Source organism: Ambystoma mexicanum, chromosome 7q (assembly GCF_040938575.1).
Source record: "Ambystoma mexicanum isolate Mex_15411 chromosome 7q, UKY_AmexF1_1, whole genome shotgun sequence".
Classification (NCBI taxonomy): Eukaryota; Metazoa; Chordata; class Amphibia; order Caudata; family Ambystomatidae; genus Ambystoma; species Ambystoma mexicanum.
The window spans coordinates 1,040,368,363-1,040,386,004 of NC_090941.1; the positions used below are offsets into that span (position 1 = coordinate 1,040,368,363).

Here is a 17,642-nt window from a genome sequence, read left to right on the forward strand (position 1 = left end):
TAGCATTGGAAGCATGGGAGAAACTGCATCAGGCCTGGGTGGAAGAACTAGGTATGGATATTCGTAATGAGGAATGGGACAATCTGCTACATATAGGCACACAGTTCAAGACGGATCTGGGCCTAAGATATATAAGGCAAAGAATCCTTTGTAGACTATACTGGACCCCTGGACCGATGGCCAGGCTAGGATTGACCGAGGATGATACCTGTTGGGGCTGTGGTCTTAGTGGGGGCACATTACTACATTTGCTATGGGCATGCCCAAGGGTGGCTACCTTCTGGAGTGAGTTCTTCAGTAGATTAGATCTTGTGCTGGGGAACAAACTTCCAAGAACGTTTTACTCAACGATTCTGTTATCGAACAAAGGGAGAGATGAGATGGCCAGTATGAATGATGAATGGATAAATAGGGTACTTATAGTAGCGGCAAAGCAGATATTAAAAGTGTGGAAGTAAAGGAAAAAGCTGTGCGTGGAAGATTGGTTGACGGATTTGCATACTGTATCTGACTATGAAAGAGTAATGCTGAAGAAGCAAAAGCGTGAGGCACATTATTTCAAAATTTGGGCAACGTTTAACGAATTATATAGCTAATGTTGATTCGCTGAGCACGTAATAGATTGAATGCGATAAGGTGGAGTTTACTGGAATTTTCTGTTGAGTGTTGTATGTTGAAGTCTGTCAGGGTTGTGTTGTCCGATGTTGCTAAATTTCTGAGATATGGTTGTAAAATAGAGGTTTGTAGTAGTAGGTTAAGGATTAAAGTTATAGTTTAGTACTACTGGAATAAGATACCTGGATACTGTATATATTTTGTTATTCAAATGCATGCCTCTAATACTGTGAATATGTTAGTGTTGTCCTTTTTCTGATTAACTTGTATTTTAAATGACAAATAAAGAGGATAAAAAAAAAACATTAGCAATAGCAATTCAGAAATCATATTTCACTGCAGATTTGAACAACCTAGTTATTGGAAATGTCCCTGAAAGGTATGTCACCCTACAAGATGAAGTGCCTGAGTCTTTAGAATCCAAACCAAAAGGGGTCTTCAGAATTCAGTCAGTGGATGCTTATGAACCGAAAGATGTGATTTGTCATCATCAGTATGATTGCTTTTGATTTTGCTCAGATGGCAATGATTCAGAAGGTGAACTGCAAATTAAGATGGAGGGTAAGGTGCCACGTTACTTAAGGGTGGTGTCTTTCCAAAAAGATACTGCCACATAGTTGTCGGAAAGCACAGAGATTCCTCCTATGGAGGATTTTAATGAATTTTCTAAAATGGTAGAAGAACAAATCCAAGCTGCAGATGCATGTACAAATGAGTTAGCTAGAATGTAAGGATGTATTTGCCAGAGATGCATATGATTGTGGGCATACTGACCTGCATGTTGCTACACTGCCAGAAGGTTATGGTAGACAACCTGTCTTTCTGCAGCAATATAGGCTACCTTTGGCCTGTTTGCAGTCACTGGTGGAATTCATTAAAAACCTAGAATCCAGAGGGATCATTAGACCCATTAACAGTACCTCAAACATGACAGTATTAGACGTGTTGAAGCCCAATGTTCAGTGGCGGTTATGTGCAGACTTGAGAGAACTTAACAGGAGGGTACTGGTGCCAAGGTGGCCCCTTCCATTCATCGACCAATGTCTGGCACAGATATAAGGGTCAAAAGTGTTTACTACGTTGGATTTGACAGCTGGGTATTGGTGTGTGTCATTAGCAATGGACATACAAAACCTATTGGTGTTCACCTTCCAAGGAAAAAAGTATGCGTGTGAAAGAACCCCCTTTGGTTATATCATTAGTGGGAGTGTGTTTGGAATCTTTCGGAATGCAGCACTTCCTAATGCAGCTGAGAGAGGAACTGTGGTTTATGTGGAAGATTTCCTGATTCAGAATGAGGACATAAAAAGCCATTTCAATGAAATAAAACGTACTCAGCCAATTGCAAAAGGCTGGGGACTGCCACTTTCTAGGCACCCAGGCCCCGCATTGATAACACGGCCTGGTACAGAGGGCTCTTTACGTTTTCTTTCAGTCTCTTGATTAAAGGTGCGACAAGCGCTTTGAATCACGAGACTGAACGACTATTTAGAATGCCCTCTGCAAGCTGGCTATTTGTGTGGCCTAGGGTGACCAGACGTCCCGGTTGTGCCGGAATTGTCCCACTATTTGGTGCCCATTCTCAAGATTATGTTCCAATTGGAAACTGCAGTGGTCCCAGTTTTTTGTAGTAGGTCTTCATAGCTGTGAGGCAGGAATGCACAATCCCGCACAGAAGAAATGCTGCATTTTGCAAGTTAAGATAGTGTTAGTTTGGAATAAATTTATTATATGTGTTTCTTTAAACAGTAACACTTCAACCCCCTTCTCCTCCAAACGCTACTGAAGTGTAGTGCCTTGACAGCCACTTTCAAGAGTTAGTCCTACTTTTATGTTAGTTGCCCTGTCCCAGTTTTTATTACTTTTTGAAATTTGGTCCCCCTAAGGGAGACTGATGGGCATTACAAAGACGTTGCATTACATTGAAAGACATTCCAGGGTGGTTCGGGGTGCACTGGAGCCCTGGCTTTCAGTCTCGTGATTGGAGTGCTTGTGGCACCTTGGTGACGAGACTGAGGGAATATTTGGAGGCTATGCTGTTGTTGGTGCGGCGCCGGGTGATTAGAAAGTGGGTGGAAATAATTGGCACTTCCAAGGCACCCAGGTCCTGCACTAGTGGCAGCATGGTGCTGCAGAGGGCCTTTGGATGTTTCATAAGTCTCGTGATTGAGGTGCACTTTGATCACAAGACTGAAAGCCAGGGTTCCGGTGAAACCTGATCTGTTTTGGAACGTCTTTGTATGGCAGATAACTGTGACATGCCGACATGCCAACATTCTGGGAATAGTTTCAAAAATAGTAAGTAGCGTATGATGAAATCACAGGAGATGTCACATCAATTTTACCCAATTAAATGACATAGAAATAATCTGGGGGTTAACAGCCGGCGATTATCTGCCTGTATCTACTCTCAGCCCTCTGCAACTCATCCAGAACAGGACTGCGAGACTTGTCCTTGGCCTCAAGCCCAGGGATCGTATCTCTCTAGGACTGAAATCTCTCCATTGCTCCCAGTGGCTGTGAGGATTAAGTTCAAAACCCTCTGCATTGTCCACAAAGCCTTCTGGAGCTTGGGGCCTCAATACCTTCAACTCTCTCTTCCTAAATATCTTCCTTCTCGAGCTCTTTGCTCATTGGCCTCCAACTCCCTCAGGATCAGTCGCTCCTCCAAGCAACGAGTTGGTGGTAGATCTCTTTCTTCGGCTGGGGCCTCCATCTGGAACAGCCTCCCTGCCTCCCTGAAACTTGAGGAGAATCATCTCTGGTTCCGGAAGCACCTCAAAACCTTTCTCTTTGCTTCTGCTTTTTCTCCTCTCCCCTGCGGATTTCCTGGCTGAAACTGAAACTGCACTGTGGAACCAGTGGTTCAATGGACCTTCTAGACCACTGATCAGGATTTGATTAGGGTACATAAGGAAGACCTGATCGTAGGTATGTTTTACAATCATATGATAGATGCAGAAACAAATCCCATTAAAGATGAGTGCAGAGAGGAATTGAGGGTAATGATGAAGAACAAAAAAAAGTTTCAAATACCAGACAGACTGTTGGTCCGAGAATTCATTTCAGGTCAGATTCAATGGGTGGTCCCTGTTTTGTTTCGGGGTGTGATGTTATATCATGCCCATGATGCAATAACAACTGGTCACAGGGGTGGGCATAAAACGTCTGAAATCTTAAAAGGATTATGCTTATCGGCCGCATATGGCCCAAGATGTGAAATTGTGCATGCAGGGTAGTTTGGTGTGTGCACAGTTCCAGCCGACTTCCCCAGTACCATTAATGAAGAGGGGATTGACTCTTCCATGGTCAGATTTGCAAATAGATTTACAGGCCGATTCATGGAATCAATGTGCGCCGAAAAAACGGCGCACGCGTGCGAAAACGTGCGATTCGCAGAGAAATAGCGAAAATCGCAGTGCAAGTGCGATTATCGCACATCAATTCATGGAAGTCCGTGCACGCGTGAAATGTGGGATGTGTGCTGAGAAAGTGCGCGGCGCACGCTGGCGCACACTGGCGCACAGGTCATCGAACGCCGTGCGATAAGGCCACAGCGAATTCGCACATAGCGCGGCGCACATAACAAAAGTAGGCGTAACACGGGGCGTCACACGCAGAATGGGGAACAACTCGTGAAAATGTGGGCGTCACGGGGGAAGTACAGGAGGCAAGTGGGCAGAACGCCCACACGCTCGCCTACAACACGTATTCATGGAATCGAATAGGGAAAAACAGCGCACGGCCAAAGACGCGCACAGGCCCATACATGTCCGCCACACGAAAGCAGGCGGTAGCGTCCCTGCGCAGGAAAAAAATGTGCGCCAAAGTCCTACACGCGATCAGGCCTGGGGGAGCGTGTGCGTGTATTTCAGGGGTGCGCGAGAAGTTTCTCACACGCGATTGGGCTGCGTGCGTGCATTTCAGGGGTGCGCGTGGAGTTTCACACGCGATTGGGCTGCGTGCGGGTATTTCAGGGGTGCGTGCGAAGTTTTACACGCGATCTGGCCTGGGGGAGCGTGTGTGTGTGTATTACAGGGGTGCGCGTGAAGTTCCACACACGAATGGCCTCAGCGCGTGTATTTCAGGGGTGCGTGCGAAGTTTTACACGTGATCTGGCCTGGGGGAGCGTGTGCGTTTATTTCAGGGGTGCGCGTGAAGTTCCACACGCGATTGGCCTGGGCGCGTGTATTTCAGGGGTGCGCGAGAAGTTTCTCACACGCGATTGGCCTGAGCGCCTGTATTTCAGGGGCTCGCGGGTGTTTTCACACGCGATCGGGCCTGGGGGAGCGGGGTACGTGTATTCCAGGGGCTCGCGGGTGTTTTTACACACGATTGGGCCTGGGGGAGCAGGGTACGTGTATTTCAGGGGCTCGCGGGTCTTTACACATGCGATCGGGCCTGGGGGAGCGTGTGCGTGTATTTCAGAGGTGCGCGAGAAGTTCCACACGCAATTGGGCTGCGTGCGGGCATTTCAGGGGTGCGCGTGGAGTTTCACACGCGATTGGGCTGCGTGCGGGTATTTCAGGGGTGCGCGCAAAGTTTTACACGCGATGTGGCCTGGGGGAGTGTGTGCGTGTATTACAGGGGTGCGCGTGAAGTCCCACACACGATTGGCCTGGGCGCGTGTATTTCAGGGGTGCGCGAGAAATTTCTCACACGCGATTGGCCTGGGCGCGTGTATTCCAGGGGCTCGCGGGTGTTTTCACACGCGATCGGGCCTGGGGGAGCGGGGTAAGTATATTTCAGGGGCTCGTGGGTGTTTTCACACGCGATCGGGCCTGGGGGAGTGGGGTACGTGTATTCCAGGGGCTCGCGGGTGTTTTCACACGCGATCGGGCCTGGGGGAGCGTGCTACGTGTATTCCAGGGGTTCGCGTAAAGTTTTTCACGCGATCGGGCCTGGGGGGGAGCGGGGTACCACTCACCGTCTGCCTTGCGTGTAGAAGAACGCGTAGCCAACACCTGCTGTGAAGTAATAGCTTGTGAACCCCAACGGATGGAAAACACACGCACCGCACGAAAAGCACGTACAGAGCAGTGTAAAGGCATGCGGGATCTCCAAGCCCTGCCAGGGCAACGCCCGTGCGCGAAACGCCACAGACGCGCTTACACTGTAAGGGCCTTTGGTCCAATGAAATCGCGTACGCGTGCTGACGCGCTTACGCGCTAAGGCCCTTTCCTCGAATTTCACGCTGACGTGCAGGATTTTCACGTGCCAAATCACTCCGTATCAAGCTGGCCACGCAAAAACACACAGAAGACCACGCTCCTGCCCAGAAGGCCGAATTACTTCCCCCCAGTGCCCCGAGCAGCCTCCCACGTGCCATCTGCTGCTGCCTGCCTGCCTGCCTGCTGCCACCGTGCCCTGCCATTTGGTGCCTGCACATCAGCCATCTGCAGGGGTACAGTTGCTGTGTTCACCCCTGCTGGAACAGAAGACTCCCGACTCGGATAACATCGCTCCACAGCCCAGCCCCAGGACCCAGATGCCCACCCACTCCTGCCCCTGGGGTTGCCATGTCGGGCAGATCAACATCTGGCACCAGTGGCAACCCCCGGCCGAAGTTGATGTCCTGGTGGAGCAAGTCCTGGGGCAGTATGATGCCCTCTTCGGATCGTCCCGCGCCAACAAGGAAGGACGGGAGAGGATCTGGGCCGACTGTGTGGTTGCCATCAACGCGGAGGGGGTGGCAACCGCACCATCCAGAATGTCAAGAAGTGCTGGGAGGACTTGAGGTCCAGGACCCTCATAAAGGCCCGGCGCCTCGTGGAGGGGGGCCGGGGCCGCATGAGTTCCATCCAGATGAGGGTCCTGGAACGCGTACACCCAGCGCTCCACGCCCAGGTCCTTGAGAGGGAGACCCGTCTGGAGTTGAGCGGTAAGTGGCCAAGCATTGCTGTGTGAGACAGGGCATGTTGCAGTGTGCTGGTTGTCTGATACTTGCCTGTATGTGTGACATAGGCCATGTACGCATGTATGTGTGCAGGGACATCATGGTAATGCATGTGCGACCAGTAATGTGTGAACCACACGGTTGTTGCATGTGTTTAAATGCGACATGGGGAGCCCTATGCAGATTGCACACATGAGAGCATGGCAGTCTCTGATCCTGGACATGGGTGGGGGTGAGGGATGGGTGCTGATGCCAGGTACATATATGGTATCCATGTCTGTGTGCCTGACCTGCGTGTCTGTGACTTGTGAATGCCACGGATGCATGACACATGTCTGTGACAATTTACAGATTCACTGATGCAGCCTAGTCATCCTTGTATCCACTGTGATTGGGGTGTACGGGGCCAGATGGATGTGACTGAGGTGAAGTGTGTGCATGTGATAGGCATGACACATGATGCATGTGAGTACCATTACATTGTATGTTTCGAGAGTCCATTGGACATGTATGGAAATGTCCATGGCATGCACCATGACTGTCACTGTGTGTGTATTGCCTGGACTGACACATGTGTTGTGGAGGGACATGATGGAAGTGTACTTTGACAGTGGCACTCATCTGCTATTGCTTCCTGTCTAGGGGACCATTGTACAATACCCTGATGCTTGTGTTCTATGTCTCCCTCTACGCAGCGGCTAGTGAAGAAGAGGGCGGAGACGGCGCTGTGGAGCAAGGCGGCGGGGATGCCCCCACGGCTGTAGCGGAAGGGGTGGGTGAGCCCCCACAGGGGCCTGCTACGGCAGAAGACGGTGAGGAGCCATCCAGGTTGGTGGTTTCCACAGAGGAGGAGGAGGCCGCCACTGAGGCGCACATGGGGCCTGGTGGGGGCATCCCTGCTGGTGCAAGTGGTGCAGTCCAGGGGCAGGGGCAGGAGGCAGCACAGGTCACCGTGGAGGGGCCTGTGCATGTCGCTGTCCCTGACACTGTGGGTGCACCACCATGCACCAGCAGGGATGCCCCGTCCCAGGCCCGTCCGCAGGTAGAGGGGATGTCCATGCCATCTGACTCCCCTCCACCTGCGGACGAGGGGACCCCTGGCCGTATGGCAAAGGTCCTGATTGGGGTCGCGATGCGCACGGCTGTGATTCGTGATGCCGTGCGTGCTTCCCAGGAGGAGCACGCACGTCATCACGAAGAGCACCGTGCCGACGTGGCCCAATTGGGATCGTCCATGTTCGGGGGTTTCCTGCATGTGTCGGCCAATCTGGCGGCCCTCTCCTCCTCTGTGGAGACTATACGCCAGTCGTTCTCCTTGCCGTCTTCCGGCCCAGATGCCACCAGGGCCCCCTGTGGACCTGCCCTGACCAATGCAGCCAGCTCGGTGGGGATCCCATCCCTGCCACAGTCGGGAGTCAGAGGTCCAGCAGGGGTGGACACCACAGCAACTGTACCCCAGCAGATGGAGGATGTGCCGGCATCATCAGGCAGGGCACGTGCACACTGGCATCGGTGGATTCCATCAGCCTGGATGCCGTCGTGCTGGCAGAGGCAGTGGCGTCGGAGGCAGCAGCGGAGTCAACGTGGGAGGCATCATGGCTCGGGGCCATCAACATCGGAGGGGCAGGCATCGGCCGGAGGGCAGGAGGACGGGAAGTGTCTTCCGTATGGCAGCGGTTGGGCCAGCATATAGGTGCGGAGCGGCGGCGGGCGGAAGAGGCGCGGCTCACAATGGTCAGGGCAGAGAACTCCATGCGGAGGGCCCTGAGGCGGGCCAAGTGCCTTGAGGCAATCCGCAGGGGGTTGGAGGAGGAGACGGCGTCGACCCTGCGGACCCTCTGGGCCATGGAACAGGACCGCCTCCGGGAAATCGAACAGGAGTTCGATGATGCCCTGGCCCGGAACACCACAGAGGAGTCGCTGGACTTGCCCGCCGCCTTTGCATATAGTTATATAGTTAGTGTTAGGTTTCCTTTAATTTTTTTTTTATTTGGTTGCGATTGGACAATGCGCCACATTTTTGTATATAGTTCAGTTTTTAGTTAGTTGTCATAGTTAGGTTTCATTTGGTTGGGCTCATGGACCCGGGATTATCTTGTAAATAGTTCTTCAATGGATTCTTTTATTTTTTGGATTTTTTTCATCGCCATGGAGCAATGGTTTTTGTTTATCATTTACACTTGGATTACTTTTCTGACTGTGACTTTGGACACCATTCATTTTGATTGTGCTGTGTGTTTTTTATTTTTTTTCATGGACATTCATCTTCTTTTGGTTGTTTTGCTTTGTGGTTTTTCTCATTTCATTTCCATTCAAGTTGATTTTCAATACATTTTTATTTTCATCCTTCAATGTGTCGTATCATCTCATTGCTTTCATGCATGTCATGTTGGGTGTTTTAACATTCACTTGCAGCCATTGTGTGTGACAGACATGTGTTCATTTGCATTATTTACATTGGGTGTGTAACATGTAATTGCCTTTGATATGTGGGTGGATGTGATAGTTGGTTGGGCCTTTTGGCAGGGGAGGATGGCCATTACGGACATGATTGGGGATTGTTGGGACCCAGGTGCAGGGGGGCATGGATGGGACATGGGCGAGGGCCTGGTGGAGGGTGCTCCTGCACTGCTGGGGGTGGGGGGGTGGAAGACATGGGTGGCTGCCTGCTGGCAGGTGCCCCACAGTGCTGGGGGGTGGGGGTGGTGGGGAACATGAGTTGGACATGGGTGGGGGCCTGCTGGCAGGTGCCCCACAGTGCTGGGGGGTGCGGGGGTGGGGAACATGAGTTGCACATGGGTGGGGGCCTGCTGGCAGGTGCCCCACAGTGCTGGGGGGTGGGGGGAGTGGGAGACATGGGTGGGGGCCTGCTAGCAGGTGCCCCAAAGTGCTGGGGGTGGGGGTGGTGGGGAACATGAGTTGGACATGGGTGGGGGCCTGCTGGCAGGTGCCCCGCAGTGCTGGGGGCTGGGGGGGTGGGAGACATGGGTGGGGGCCTGGTGGAGGGTGCCCCTGGTGGCTGGGGGTGCAGGGGGACATGCGTTGGTGGGCAGTAGTGCAAGTTGACATGTGGGTTGGCTGGGGTGCATGGCCATGGTGGATGGGGTGCCTGCAGGACATGTGCAGGGTAGGCCCCTGTGGTGTGAGCCACCTGCAGGGGCCGTGGAGGGTGTAGAGGGAACACCTGGGAGGACCCACACGTGCAATTCACGTGTGGTGCTCCCCGCGCACCCCTGAGATACACGCACGCAGCCCAATCGCGTGCGAAACTTCCCGCGCACCCCTGAAATACAAGCACGCAGCCCAATCGCGTGTGAAACTTCCCGCGCACCCCTAAAATACACGCACGCAGCCCAATCGCGTGTGAAACTTCCCGCGCACCCCTGAAATACACGCACGCAGCCCAATCGCGTGTGAAACTTCCCGCGCACCCCTGAAATACACGCACGCAGCCCAATCACGTGTGAAACTTCCCGCGCACCCCTGAAATACACGCACACGCTCCCCCAGGCCCGATCATGTGTGAAACCACCCGCGAGCCCCTGAAATACACGCGCCCAGGCCAATCACGTGTGGAACTTCTCGCGCACCCCTGAAATACACGCACGCAGCCCAATCGCGTGTGAAACTTCCCGCGCACCCCTGAAATACACGCACACGCTCCCCCAGGCCCGATCGCGTGTGAAACCACACGCGAGCCCCTGAAATACACGCGCCCAGGCCAATCACGTGTGGAACTTCTCGCGCACCCCTGAAATACACGCACGCAGACCAATCGCGTGTGAAACTTCCCGCGCACCCCTGAAATACACGCACGCAGCTCAATCGCGTGTGAAACTTCCCGCGCACCCCTGAAATACACGCACACGCTCCCCCAGGCCCAATCGCGTGTGAAACCACCCGCAAGCCCCTGAAATACACGCGCCCAGGCCAATCACGTGTGGAACTTCTCGCGCACCCCTAAAATAAACGCACACGCTCCCCCAGGCCCGATCGCGTGTGAAACCACCCGCGAGCCCCTGAAATACACGCGCCCAGGCCAATCGCGTGTGGAACTTCTCGCGCACCCCTGAAATACACGCACATGCTCCCCCAGGCCCGATCGCGTGTGGAACCACCCGCGAGCCCCTGAAATACACGCGCCCAGGCCAATCGCGTGTGGAACTTCTCGCGCACCCCTGAAATACACGCACACGCTCCCCCAGGCCCGATCACGTGTGAAACCACCCGCGAGCCCCTGAAATACACGCGCCCAGGCCAATCGCGTGTGGAACTTCTCGCGCACCCCTGAATTACACGCACACGCTCCCCCAGGCCTGATCGCGTGTGAAACCACCCGCGAGCCCCTGAAATACACGCGCCCAGGCCAATCGCGTGTGGAACTTCTCGCGCACCCCTGAATTACACGCACACGCTCCCCCAGGCCCGATCGCGTGTGAAACCACCCGCGAGCCCCTGAAATACACGCGCCCAGGCCAATCGCGTGTGGAACTTCTCGCGCACCCCTAAAATAAACGCACACGCTCCCCCAGGCCCGATCGCGTGTGTAACCACCCGCGAGCCCCTGAAATACACGCGCCCAGGCCAATGCTCCTGATTGCAAAACACAGACCTAGGGCTACCTTGTTGGGGAATCACATATTTTCCAGATTTGAGTTGCCCCCGAGAATAGATTCAGACCTCAGAAGTCATTTTACCAGTGCAGTGATGACCAAGAGGTGGCACATTTTAGGGGGTAAAGAGGAAGTTACACGTTTTGTATACGCCATCCTCCATTGGTGGAGTGGAGAGATGCAACAGAACAATAATCGATGTAATGAAAAGGTTTTTGGTTGAAGCAGGCTCTACTTGGGATTTATGGCTTCCTTTAGTGCTAATGGACATTACAATGACACCATCCAAATCTATAAATCTCAGCCCACATGAGATAATCAAAGGCAGGAAGATGGTACTCCCCAACATTTATTTTACAGGACCAATGAGCAAGTCTTGGTAAATGCATCCTAGATTTACGAGTATGTGGAAGAGTTGAGAAAACATTTGCAACACGCATTTGCATTCCGCTAACGCAATCTAGAAAAAGCAGCTGAGGGTGCCAAAGCATAATATGACAGGAAGTCATCAGTCAAGGAATATGAGATAGGTGACCAGGTCTACCGATTTATTTTTGCAAAAGGAAAAAGTAAGAAATCAAAATTCACGGCATCCTGCCGTGGTCCTTTCAAAACTGTGGCTTAAATTTCACCTGTGGTGTATAGAATACTGATGAGGGAAGGTGATCTGGCTGTGGAACAGTTTGTCCATGTAAATCAAATAAAGCCTTTCCACCCAAAACATGAAATACAAAGGATTGAACAGCAAAGAGAAACCAACAAGGAGTAAAAAGGTGTAGTGATTACATCAGAGCTAAGGATATATCATGAGGAAAAGGAGGAGTCGATAAGAATGAAAGAGGCTGTCCAGATGACAACATGGCGGTCCACGCTATGTGAGAAGAAAAAAAAAATCAAGTCTCATATTAATTTATTTAGAAATGTTTTAGTTATACGTGTCTAGACATAGACACAGGCCATACCAGCAAATGGACACGTTCTGATTGAGCCGGGGCCAACATCAGGCATCGTGATGGAGGATGCCCCTGGATTCATATTAGGGAATAGACACCTTTTGCATGTATGTCCAATCTGCTCAAGTGAGATAATGGATCCAGATATGTAGAGCTCAAAGGGCTGTAAAATAAATATTAATGCAGTTGGAGAAGACCTTTATGAGCACATCAAGTGTTCAGAGATAATGGAAATGCAGAATCGCAGATTTTCTGATTGCATCAATTCTGGTCACAATAATTGGGGCTATTGTGGGGACAACTGTCTTAACAGCAAACACAGTGTCAGTGAACACATTGGGGGACAAGGCCTGAGAGTTAGGCCAAGATCTGAAAATGATACAACAAATACTGGACAGGGTTAGAGTGGAACAGAAGGATCTGGTTCGGTATGTAAGTCAAACTATTGTAACCCTGAATGATCCATAAATGCTGTTAGAGCATAGTATAAATGTAATGGTTACACAGGATGGGAAATTAGAAGATATACTGAATCTTGTGAACCCTATGGAAATTCTACTCACTAACTTTGTGCAGGAGGTTCAAGATGGGATATCTCAGTTGGTACAGGGCCACATTCCATTGTATTTTGTTTCGTCTGATATCATCTGTCAAATGATAGCACAGATAACCTGAAAAGAGATAGAGACAATGCAGGAAAAGATTGTCTTTGGGATGGGAAGTACGATTCCCCTCTATATAGATGTAGAGTGGATGGAGATTGGGTTTCTTTCAAGTATTCCATATATCACCCCAGAATTGATATATGAACCACATAGTACACAATGTAGGCTTTTGGCAGAGCAATAAATATGTACAAATTATGACTCCTGAGTGGCCTTTCTGACATGGGAGACAGGCTTGTACCACATTCCAAAATTAAATACTTGAGCGACATTCAAGGAGCAAAACTATACATGCCCCTAGAAACCATTCTTACCTGATGCAACACATGCTCCATGTGGGTTGCAGGCAGATCAGAGTGTTGTGGAGGGATGTATGGTATCCATATGTAATCCAAAATCTGAAGAGTTAGCGCATGCCAAATTAATGAAGCACAGGTGGTTGGTCAGTACACGTGCAGTGAATTATACAGTAACACACCTCAATCATGGGTCATTTGTTGTCAGCATCCCAGTACAATGTGTTCTTTATGACAGTGCCCAGGGATACCGTGGCCTAAGATTATTTCATGTAGATGGTGATTTATGGTAGGGGAGAGTAGAAAACATTGAGTTATTCCAAAGAATCAAATTTCCTATGGATCCCAATATAGAATATCTCCTGAAATATAAGAAAAGGCACACAATCAAATTGAATATACAACAGGATAATATCATAGCAAGTGATTTGAGTTTGACAGACATAGATGTACACTCATGGGGTGATGCTGCAGTGGACAGAGAAGGGAATGATGATAGTAGGTGTGTCTATAGTTGCCATCTTGGTATGGTTAGTGGCGCTAATGATAAAGTTGCATAAGAATTCAAATGGGTTGACAACCATGGAAAAAAAGAAAATATGTTTGAATGAGCACATGATTTATAGCCCAGGAGGTTAGTTGTTCTGCAGGGTCTCCATGTTTAATCAGTTTCCTCTGCAGAAAAGGGGGGATATGTAGGAGAAGTTATGAGATAAAGAATATGTGCAGTACATTCTGTGTACAGTTTAGTACATTGATACTAACACTTAGTCTTGGGGGATAGAGTGGGTTGGATTTGTTAGACCACAAAAGTACAGCCACAGCTGCACATGCTTGAACACCCAGCTTTAAAAAATAAAGCAGAATTAAAAAGTTGAACGTGGACGAAAGACTCCGAACATGCTATGTAACAGTGCAATGGTCAATGAAAAGAGCACTCATATTGTTCATGCAAAGGCAAATGCAGGATGGATAGAAGCAAGTAAAAATGTTGCATATACCTCTGGGCCGCAGGATGGGATAATGAACAAAAATGCTGTCCAGAGGTCGGCAAGTAATGGCTCGAAAGTTATCTGGGGTGGTCACAGGTGACATCAGGGTGTAGGAGGGAAAATGTTAAATAATACATAAAGAGCCATATGAAGGGGTCACTGTTGGTTGAAAATGGTTTAAAAGGTGCAGGGAGAAGACAAAAAAAAGATTTCGATTTTTGGTTTGGGATAAGTTGGCTGGGTTTTTGCTGGCGCGATTTGAAATACTTTAGGTTTTTGGGCAGACTTGCTCTGCTGCTTCCGATCGAATTGAGTGAGAAACCTTGGGACTTGCTTGTTAATTTTGGTACTCCTGAATATAAAGTCTTTGGTTTTCTTGCTATTCCTGGTTAAATCTGGGAGGCTGGCGAAAGGCTGGGGTCTTGGACTGCTGGTGGATGAGACTACTCACTATATTTTGGAAGCTGGCAAAGAGAGCAGAGCAGGGATTTCATTGAAGTCAGTGTTTGAACTCGGGGACAGTGACCTAACAAGAACGAATCCTGAAGACTGCATGGTTTGACCCTGGGCAGAGTTGGGGCAATTGATGGATGGGTCGTGCATAGCTAAGAAGAAGGCATGTTGTGTCCCGCGTGGCGAGAGCAGAGGCAGGCCCATCTAAAAGACACCATTTGCTTTGGTGAGTATGGTTTTGCAGCCTAGAGAAATAAGTTATTAAGGCTCTACATGTAGGCTGCTGGGTTGTGTGTCAATTTGAACACAAAAGCATTATTTCCTTTATCTTTATGGTACCAAAAGATCAATGAAATACGCTGTGAGTCATAATTCAATATACCATGCAATGAGGAGTGAGAAGGGAGAAATATAACATATTCCAGAAACTAACTAAATCCATAATGTTTTATAGGGCTTTGTGTTGAACCAGGAATGAGACATGGACATCGAGACTTATGGCTTTGGCCATAAACCTTTATTGACGTTTTTATGGCGCATTACAAATGCCATATAACATCATTGACAACGGACAAGGGCCCTGGGATATGCCTCTCTGTTCCTACAGTAAGAGGTGTTTCCCTACCTCAAACTAAAACTAAGAGTCAGTCGGATATCAGAATGCCCAAAGTAAAAACGTTCTGTGTCCAAAGTACTATTCTGGCCCTAACACTCTAAAAATCAACACTAAGGTGAAAAGGGAACATTTTCTGGCTTCAATATTGTATAAATGTTCAAAAAAAGGAAAAGGCGTAACTCCAACACAAAAGTTCCAGAAGGATAGATGTCCTTGTTCCAGAGGGTAGTTTGCTTCCCCCGGATTCCTCTTCACTCTGTTTTATACCTTCAAGATTACTAGTTCTTTAAGTTTCTCTTGATCAACAACACAACTGATAAACAAAACACATTTCTGATGTCATCTTTGAAGTCCTGGGTGTTAGTGTTAGCAGTGCACAGTGGTGGCGCTAATTATGGTTGCTTAGCTTACCATGACTGGCAAATTTTAAGGGTTTTTTGGTTTTACTTCGAACCATAATGTCCCGTTAACAAAGTTTTTTTTAGTGAATTTGATAGGTTTTTAGTAGCGCAACTTAACCATAACGTCCCTTTAACAAAGTTTTTTTTACTGAATTTCACAGGTTTTTAGTAGGGAAACTTAACCATAACGTCCCTATAACAAAGTTTTTTTACTGAATATATATATATATATATATATATATATATATATATATATATATATATATATATATATATATATATAATCCCAACCAGTAACTAGGGCCCAATTTAAAGGCCCCACTTTGTCTCTCCCACACTTTTGGATCTTTTTGCCACCTCTCCTCTACTAATATATTTGGCATTGAAAAGTTATGGCGATGAGCTTGAGTGGTCTACGTCTTTGTATTATACTATTTGTATTAGTAATAGTAGTTTGCTGTAGGCCTGTGTTAGGGAGAATTCTCATAAATGTGCTAATTCCCTTCACCTTAGAGACCCCAAGCAACTGCTGGATTTTGAGGACTTGATTTCTTTAACCTGGAAAGAGTGTGAGCCTTTTGTCCCACTCTTTAATGTATTTTGATGAGTGTTTTACTCTTGTGTTCTTTGATTATGGAGTTTTAAGATAACTCCATAGGAATCTTTTCATGTGTGTTACACAGCGCCCTCAGTGCAGTGACACAGGGATGTCTTTTTAGAACTCCCAAAGGTTTAAATACCTTCTCTGGGATAAACTACTGTTTCCCAGAGAATGTAAGGTTAAATTGACTTTACTAGTCTTTTTAAATTCCTAGACCCAGCACGCACTATCTTCCTATAGAGTGCTGGAGGGGTTAACTAGTATTCCCTATGTCTATAAACACATGTAGCAGTCAAATGCTACCCTTTCCTATCGAAATGGCTGGTGGCAGTGGTTTTACAACGAACTAGTGTGATTGGCTGGCTGACTGCCCGGCAAGGACTGCCACCCTGCTGGGTGAGTGGCAGCTAGGCTGGAATGAAAGGGAGACAACTGTTTAAAAGGCGAGTCTCTTGGACTGGAAAGCAGAGTCGACCACTGGAACGAAAGAACCGAAGATTAGCTGGAAGAGGACGGCTGCTGCAACGCATGGACCGTTGGTTTGCCCAGTGAAACCCTGCTGCCGGTACGAGTCGCCAAGTTCATCTCGACAGAGAAGCCCCTTCAAGGACGACTTCCATTTTTGCCAGCTTGTTTGATCCGTCCCCGTGCAGTGCAGGAGTCCCCCAATGTCCGCCCTCTCGTCCCAACGACTGAGGCTCAGGAACAGTGAGATCTGCAGGAACTGACAGGAACCAACATCTTCAGCTGCATCTTTTTCTTCATACTAAGGTACTGTGCCAACCCGATTGAGAGAACTTTCCTTTCGCTTTGAAAGTTTGTGAAACTTTCCCAACTTGCAGGCCTAATCAGCTTGTGACCCAACATATGATTTTTTTTTCGTACCAACTACTTCTGGGAACATTGGCAAAGACTTTACCGTTTACTACAAGAACTGTTCTTTCCTATCCAAGACACTATCCCATTGACTTTGGCCTAGGCCCATTGAACTGAATCGAGTCGTCTAGTGAACTGAAACTATTTACACTGCCTAAGAAAGTATTTGTGATCTATTCTATTAACTTGTGTCTTTTTACTCCCATTTAAAGTAACTGAAATGCCATTTTGCTCCTATTTCAGGGAAGCCTAATTTACTCAGAAACGTATTGGTTTGATATTGAAGTATATTTGTGTATAATATTAAGTTGCCTCCTTCTAGTGAATGTTTTCTAAATGATTGTGTAATCAATTAATAAATGTTTTACCAAGAAACCTTGAGTGTAAGTGTCTACTTGAACCACTGTGATTGTAAGACCTCTGTGTAACATCCTTGTACTGCTCACATTCCCTCTTGAGGTAAGCCTGGCTGCTCAGCTCGCTATCGTACAGACTTATACCAAAGGTTGGTTTTTGCTTACACCTGTAGTCCTAATTGTATGTGGTTGTCCAAGAAGGTACAGCATGCAATTCTGCGTAACAGCCTGGCCATGAACCTCCTGAAATGTGTAACCCAGTCATGTTTTCAGCATATCCACAAAGAGTGTATCTGTGACAAACACACA

General features: G+C 48.6%; 1 protein-coding gene across 1 annotated transcript in view; it reads left to right on the forward strand.

Moving 5' to 3' along the window:
• The window catches only part of LOC138528587 (uncharacterized), a 1,521,057-nt gene that overhangs the window by 925,060 nt on the left and 578,355 nt on the right, over positions 1-17,642 (forward strand). The gene's annotated exons all lie outside the window — the stretch shown is intronic.